Here is an 8,943-nt window from a genome sequence, read left to right as displayed (position 1 = left end):
TGGTGGAGTAAGGGTGGTGGTGGTGGAGTAAGGGTGGTGGTGGTGGAGTAAGGGTGGTGGTAGTGGTGGAGTAAGGGTGGTGGTGGTGGAGTAAGGGTGGTGGTGGTGGAGTAAGGGTGGTGGTGGTGGTGGTGGTGGAGTAAGGGTGGTGGTGGTGGAGTAAGGGTGGTGGTGGTGGAGTAAGGGTGGTGGTGGAGTAAGGATGGTGGTGGTGGAGTAAGGATGGTGGTGGTGGAGTAAGGGTGGTGGTAGTGGTGGAGTAAGGGTGGTGGTGGAGTAAGGGTGGTGGTGGTGGTGGAGTAAGGGTGGTGGTGGTGGTGGTGGAGTAAGGGTGGTGGTGGTGGTGGAGTAAGGGTGGTGGTGGTGGAGTAAGGGTGGTGGTGGAGTAAGGATGGTGGTGGTGGAGTAAGGGTGGTGATGGTGGAGTAAGGGTGGTGATAGTGGTGGTGGAGTAAGGGTGGTGGTGGTGGAGTAAGTGTGGTTAGTGGTGGAGTTAGGGTGGAGGGGTGGTGGTGCATGTAGACGTTCTGATGGTGGTGGTGGTTGCCCCAAGTCTGTTAACGGCTATACGGGGGATCTTTGTTGTGCGGAGGAATCCTGGCGTTGCTTGTGTTGGTGGTGATGTTGGAGGTGGTGATGGAGTGAAGCACATGCATGGGAGGTCCTGGTTGTGGTGATGGTGGTAGAGTTATTGGTGATATATGATGATGATGGTGGTGATATTTGATTATACGGGCAGTCGTGGTGGTGGTTGTGGTGATGAAGATGGAAGGATATGATGATGATTATGGTGGTGTGGACGTGATAACAACAATGTGGGCGGCAGTGGTGGTGGTGCTGGTAGTGGTGGTGATTGGGGAGCGGTAGTGTAGCGGTTAGAACGAACATATGAACCGGTCCCGGTCCCCCCCTAGGTCGACTCAGCCGCAAATTAGTACCTGGTGCGGTGTGTGAACATCGCCACTGGGGAGACAAAGGCGGCCGGGCGTGGTCCTGACCACCCACCCCATCGTGTGTCGTTCCGGCCCTAATCGGTGCTACTCGCTAACAGCACTTGCCCTGTTGAGGCTATACGGGGGATCTTTGTCTTTGGTGCTGGAACTGGTGGTGGGAATCAGCACTGGTGGCGCAGAGGCGGCGTGGGTGGCGTGGTTGCGTATGTGACTTGCACGCATGACCAACCGCACTGTATCGGTGGTGAGGCAGTCTTCTGCGGTCACAGAGCGAACTAAACAACGTGGACATTATCGAGCCAAGACATTTGTCTGCGGGACCATCCCAGTTGCACTGCTAGTCGCGTCCAACCCCGTAACGGAATAACGTTATCGACCACTTTCGGTTCGAATGAAAATACATAACCCCAAGCCAACGGCCTTCAGTCGTCTTTCGTGCATTTTAACAATGAATATTATTAATCTACAGCTCCTTTGTCAAGACCACTGCTGGATGAAAGCCTCCCCAAGCGGTAGCTATTATTGCCCACGGCCTTCTCGAGGCAATTATCCACCTCACTCGAAGGGTTGACACAGGAGGGGGTGGGGGGGGGGAAGATTTGACCATACTTCACCACGCCGGTTCAAGTGCGCGTTCGAAGCGAAGCGCTCTTAGATCACCGACACTGATGGCGGATATCTGCCGTGCCGGGAAATCGAACGCGGTTCAGCACAATCAAGTGCACTGCGGCCACTGCGATAGGGCTGAACAATTTGGGGAAATATCTAATTGCGATGTTTCTGACAGATATTGCGATTGCGATTTGATTTGCGATAAAAAAAATGTAAGTCAAGCTTCAGTTCAATATTCACTGTGTAATAGATTTAAAACATGTGATGGAGCGTTACCACGTGATACCATTCAAAATATGAACTGCTCTATCTATTCTAATGCAAGGATGTATTTATTAAAAAGTCTTAATTGAAATAGAACAATCAAACAGAGCACAATGGTTAAGTTACATAAATAAGGTTATAATAATTAAAAATAAAACTATTCCAATAAGAAAGTAAGAGGACTTTTCAAATCGCAGCCTTTGCGATTTGATAATAGCATTGTTTCAAATTTCGATTTGAAATCGATTAATCGTTCAGCCCTACACTGCGCCTCTGGTGGTGGTTGGTGACGATTTTCGATGAGCAAGGAAGAAATATCATTGCGTGCGCACGATTTTCATAACAATGCGTCCCAACGTGCGTGTTGTCCTCGGAGGTGCTGTACAGGGACTCATCTACTTATGACAATTCGACTTACGAACTTTCAGAGATACGAACAAACCTTGTCCGTATGTCCAGTTGCCTGTTCGGACCGAGAGTCGTAAGTTCAACCGGCGCGCAATAGATGGCGGTGGTGGCATCTACATCTACAGAACGTGAAGAACCAGTGGCATCTAGATCTACAGAACGTGAAGAACCAGTGGCATCTAGATCTACAGAACATGAAGAACCAGTGGCATCTACATCTACAGAACATGAAGAACCAGTGGCATCTAGATCTACAGAACATGAAGAACCAGTGGCATCTACATCTACAGAACATGAAGAACCAGTGGCATCTACATCTACAGAACGTGAAGAACCAGTGGCATCTACATCTACAGAACGTGAAGAACCTGTGGCATCTACATCTACAGAACGTGAAGAACCTGTGGCATCTACATCTGCAGAACGTGAAGAACCAGTGGCATCTACATCTACAGAACATGAAGAACCAGTGGCATCTACATCTACAGATCGTGAAGAACCTGTGGCATCTACATCTGCAGAACGTGAAGAACCTGTGGCATCTACATCTGCAGAACATGAAGAACCAGTGGCATCTACATCTACAGAACGTGAAGAACCAGTGGCATCTACATCTACAGAACGTGAAGAACCAGTGGCATCTACATCTACAGAACGTGAAGAACCTGTGGCATCTACATCTGCAGAACGTGAAGAACCTGTGGCATCTACATCTGCAGAACATGAAGAACCAGTGGCATCTACATTTACAGAACGTGAAGAACCAGTGGCATCTACATCTGCAGAACATGAAGAACCAGTGGCATCTACGTCTGCAGAACGTGAAGAACCAGTGGCATCTACATCTGCAGAACGTGAAGAACCTGTGGCATCTACATTGCAGAACGTGAAGAACCAATGGCATCTACATCTGCAGAACGTGAAGAATCAGTGGCATCTACATCAGTAGAATATGAAGAATCAGTGGCATCTACATCTACACAACGTGAAGAATCAGTGGCATCTACATCTGCAGAACATGAGAGGTCCCTGTATGTAACAAGCGAGATTAGCGTTACGTCAGTGTTACGTTCCAAGTCACATGGTCACGGTGACAGGCGAACGCGTGGCGTGTGACGTCATCGCCTTGTGACGTCATCACCTTGGCCGACGAGGCTTATCAGAATCAGATTATTTTATTTATACTGCAGAAGGAATCCGATTAGCTATAAAGCTCTTTTTCCCACAGATGTCCAGTAGGGGGCACGGGGCAAGAACGTTGCAGCTACAAGCAGTACAAAAACACGATCGTGGTGCAAAGTACAAGAAGGCGCTGTTTTATCAAACATATTATTGCACCACAATCTTATACCACAATCTTATACCTCGTGTTGGAAAGCGTCAACTGACTTCTTCTCCTTCTTTCGTACGGCTGTTAATTGACTAAACATCCCTAACTATTGTGGTGAAGTATGGTCAATAAACCACAATGTGTTCATAACCCCTTGCGTGAGATATATAACAGCCTCTGCATAGGGAGCGATGTGGTGGGGGGGTACATGGAGAGGGGGGCACGGACCCCCGAATGAATGCCCCCGCATGGCATCGAACTCAACTGAGACGAACCCCTATTTGGAGTCTGAATTCCATGATTTTCCGGAGTGATGTTTTTTCTTCGCTGAAGAAACGTGCACGTCAACACACACACAGGCACGCACCCGTACCCACTCACGCCCCCCCCCCACCACACACACCAACTCACATCCCGCACAGACACATTTACACGCCTCCCCTTACACTCGCATCCACAAACCCCAGCACACCAACACCGCACCACCGCATATCCAGGCTCACACAAAGACATATCCTCCCGTGCATAACCTTCAGCAGACTGTAGGGGCAGGTGCTGTTCGCGAGCACCTATGAAGATCGGCACGGCACACGAGCGGGCTGGGTGGGCAGCATCACTCCCGACCGCCGTTGTCTCCCACAGGGGCGATGTTTCCACACAGCACCGGGTACTAATTTAAGGCCGAGTCGACCTAGGCGAGGCCCAGGACCGTTCAGATAATTATCGTCACTGGTGTTGGCCGCGAGCGGGAATCTAACTCGGGTTGCCGGGGTTTTGCAGCGCAGTTGCGCTAACCGTTGCACCACCGCTCCCCACGTGGAGACACACGCAGAGATCGACTCCGCATAGCAAATCCGCATCCCTCACGCACTCACAGCGCCGAACGCAAACCAAATGCCCCAACTGTGGTCACAGAGGCCACCCTGCATGTAAGGCAGGCGAATGGCCTTGGTGCCGCTGATCCTTTCAAATTCCCGTGAACATCAAACTCTACTCGAGGCTTCGTGGCGTATCGCGGTGGCATGAGATCCGGCGCAGTTGCACCGCCTGTGCACTCGACAGTTACGCTACTTCTAGATTTGAAGCTTTCGTGACTGCAAGGATTCATACTCTTAGGTTTTTTCGGTAAAGTCACGTAGGTAAAAATTAAATTAATCAAAGTAAAATAAAAAAAATCACGACGTTTCGAAGGCAACACAAGCTTCCGTCTTCAGGTGGAACCGTCACAGCACGATTCCTGTATCAAGTAATACTTGATACCGTCACAGCACGGTTGCTGTATCAAGTAATACTTGATACAGCAATCGTACTGTGACGGTTCCACCTGAAGACGGAAGCTTGTGTTGCCTCCGAAACGTCGTGATTTTTTTTATTTTACTTTTATTAATTTTAATTTTTACCTACGTGACTTTACCGAAAAAACCTAAGAGTAAGTTACGCCACTGTGTAAGTCAATGGGTGTCTGCGCACACGTGTTTCTCTGCAAGCGCATGAGCCTCTGTGTAGGTCTATGGGTGTCTGTGCAAGTCGATGAATTCAGCTTGTAAATCGGCGAGTCTTTGCGCAGCTTCATGGGTGTCGGCGTAGGTCGTCGTGTTTTTCTGCAAATAAATTGTTGAAGAAAAAAATAATCGGCTTTAGCCCTTTCCGGCAATAAAACAGGAGGTGTTAAGATGTTCAAACACCAAATAGATACCTATTGCAAGGCATCAAGTCTGCATTAACCACACGTGCTTGTGTCAACATGTGCAAACAGACATGCTCTGATTATAATCATATACGCGTTGTCTTTAAAACCGATTGAGCCTTCTTCAAGACCAGAGAACAACCCCTAAACGGCGAACAGCACAAAGTATATCAGAGCAAAGCATTATCACTCTTTGGTTATTTCGGTAAAGTCACGTAGGTATTAAATAAAATAAATTTAATCACGACGTTTCGGGCGCAACACAAACGTCCGTCATCAGGTGGGACAACCACAGCAAGAAACAATTGCTGAAGTGGGCAAAAGGGGCTGCTGCAACAAGAGGCCATATAAGCAAGAGAAGGGGGGGGGAGCCAGGGAGTAGAGACAGGGAGGGTGGGGTGTGGGGTAGGGGGAGTATAATCACGATTCTCTAAACAGCTCTCTTTATTCACTACAGCAATTTTGCTGTGGCGGTTCCACCTGAAGACGGAGGCTTGTGTTGCTTCCGAAACGTCGTGATTTAATTTAGTTGTTTTCATTTCAATTTAATTTATTTTTTACCTACGGGACTTTACCGAAAAAAACAAAAGTATAGAGTGGAGGCTACAAGTAAGACGCAAGCACGGCAGATCTTCAAATCTAGATTAAAGCATTATTAGCTGGGCTTGAGCAGTTGTATCTATAGGAACGTCTTCTTTTGTCATCAGCTTGACACCTGTACCGGCAAAAAAAAGATCCCATAGGCAATGGAGCTCTCTGTAAGGCCAATGGGGCCACGTGGTTGGCATGGACCGTGGTGCAAGGGATGCAATAGGGACCCCTCTCGCCCCCACCCTCTTGGACAGTTTGGCCACGTGGGCGCCGGTGCAGTTGCACCGCCTGCACACTCGGATCTCAAGGTCGCGCACGTGGCCAGAGGAGAGCTGACGTCACTTGACCAGGAGACGGGGGGCAAAGGTCGAAGGGCGGCTCGTACGAGTTGGTGCAAAGTGTGGGGAGGGGGGGGGATGCAGGAGGGGTTCAGCGATTATTCAGGAATCGAACTCAGGTCACCTGGCTCGTAACCAGGTGAGGGCGCCACGGTGGCGAGATGTTAACTACCTCGCTTGGTATACAGGAGGCCGTGGGTTCGATGCCGTCCCTGACGCCTGCTGCTGTATATTTGAAGATTTCACGTCTTTCTCTCTCCGTGGTCGCGTGGATTTTTCTCCCAGGGTCCTCTGGATTTTTTTCCGTTCCACATTTAAAATCACATCACTCGTTTAGAGTATTTGGCTGCTATGAATTTCCACGTGATAAGCCACTTCATTGAGCGATCGTTTTTGATAGCCAGGTCGTTTCTGAAAAAGAGCGATATAGTTCAGTGGGGCCTTACCCGGTAAAATAAAAAATAGTTTATATTCTTGGTTCTTTCGGTAAAGTCACGTAGAAGGGAAATAATATTGTTTTATATTTTTTATTTCAATTTTATTATTTCCCTTCTACGTGACTTTACCGAAAGAACCAAGAATATGAATCCCTGCAGTCACGAAAGCTTTAAATAAAAAAATAGTTTAGTTTATACTTTTAGTTTATAACTTAGCACGTAAGCCAGTGCGCCAATGCTCATATCAAACCAACATACGACTATTAAGAAAATCTTTGCATCAGGTTTCTGGCTGGCTGCTGGCTGGGTTCCTCACCACCAACCACCAACAGCGACTCCGTTGTTGTCAAGGGGCTGCAGCAGGTTGCCACCGAAACTAGCTGGGTAGCTGGCTGTAGCGGGATTTTCCGTGTAACAAATACATGTGGAATTGAATTTAAACGTGCTGGAGACGACTACAATTGCCCAAACTTTTCAACTTGTGCTCCTATCAATGCAATTTCTTCGCCAGAACATTCGATAAATCCTAGAGAACATTTTACGTTCGTGAAATCCTCACAATACACATCATCTTCGCATTGTATTATGATACAATTATATATTTTTAAAGGCAGATTACTTTTAGTGCTCTGAGTACTGGAGCACAGTGAGTCGAGCGTGACAATTGATAGCCGCCTCTTCTGATTTGCCCGTCGCAGACCAACGACCGGATTCTGCTCCTGAGTTTGTTGTTTGTTTGTAACAAAGACAAATGTACGCCACGTCATTCGATAAGGGACGCGAAGGGTAAACTCGACTTGGGCAGGGCCACGTCGCCAACGCGGGGAGTGACTGACGACGACGAGGAGTCATCACATAATCAGATTCTTGTTGTTGTTGTCGTTGTTTACATTTGTTACTGGATAAATCCGATGAGCCGCGAAGCTCTTTACTCGCAGATGTCCATCGCGCAACGGCGGCGAAGGAGTGGAGCGCGTCCGAGATTTTCGCCCGCGGAGGAGGAGACGGGGAGGAGGAGACTTGGGGGTTGAGGGGGGGGGGGCTATCCATCCAGCAGTGGATTTAGCAACGACCGAGCGTGACGATAAAAACAATCTATTGCCATGTGCTCATCTGCTTTGCGAGAGCCAGATATTAATAACGGAACAAGGGCTAGAATATAACGGTGCGGTCAAACCGCGCATGCCAATGTGCCATACGCACGCACGCACACACACATCACATCACGTGTGCAATCGAATAACGACCAGTCATGCCTGAGCATCGTTGTAATGATGATCCCATGCCTAAGCAGGGATTCATTTCAGCCGGAGCTGCCCCGGGGCTGAACTCCGGAAAATAACGTCCCACCCCCGCCCTCCTTACTCCCCTCTCGCTGTTGGAGGAGGTGAAGCGGGGGTGGTGGTGGGTGGGGTGGGGGGGTGAAAATATTCCGTGATAAATTAAGCCCCGTGTCTAAGCATCATTGTAATGCAACGTGCACACGTGAATGATGCTGGGAGGACTATGAGAGGAGCCGTGTTCGAGACAGATTTGCCCCTAATGAGGAGCCTCTGTCGTGATGTTGCAGTGACGGGGGGTGGTAGACGTGGCGGTGGTGGCGGTGGTGGTGGTGGTGAAAATGCAAGGAGTTGATGATGATGATGATACTGATCGTGATGATTGGGGGGGGGGGGAGGGGGGGTGACGCATGTTCCTGATGAGGCTCATTAATGCAAATCCGTGATGATAATAATGCATTACAGGGATAATGATGATGTCGATGCCGACTAACGGTGCAGGCGAGTTGATGGTGGCGGTGATGATTAATGCATGTCAATAGTAACGCGTTCTTGTTATGATTATGATAATGCTCGGACAGCGATGAAGATGATGATGATCGTGATAATGCATTCGAGTAGTAATAATAATAATGATGTCCATGATGATTCGTAGCAACGGTAATCGTGGTGATGACAATCGAGGATGATGATGATGATGATCTGACACTCGCAGTGGTGAGCGCCAGGGCAGAGTCGATCCCTATTAACAAAGCGCGCGAGGCGAGGAGGGATTCGGGGGGGCGGGGCTCACCCCCCGCACCCTCCCCCCCACCCCTCTACCCCCCGCTCCCCCTCCCCTCCCTCCCTCGTCACGTCGGCAGCATCAGAACCCTGTTAATTTACAGTCAGGATGCGCGCATTGAGCGGTCGAGGCTACACATATCACCTCCCTCCTCCTTCTCCCACCCTGCTCCCACCTCCTACCCACCCAGATCCCACCCTGCTCACACTCTTCCATCACCCTACTCCCACCTCTTCTCCCACCATCCTTCGTTCCTCCT

This window comes from Lethenteron reissneri, chromosome 8 (assembly GCF_015708825.2).
Source record: "Lethenteron reissneri isolate LAM-NWPU_2019-01 chromosome 8, ASM1570882v1, whole genome shotgun sequence".
NCBI classification, from domain to species: Eukaryota; Metazoa; Chordata; class Hyperoartia; order Petromyzontiformes; family Petromyzontidae; genus Lethenteron; species Lethenteron reissneri.
This window is presented reverse-complemented; position numbering follows the sequence as displayed.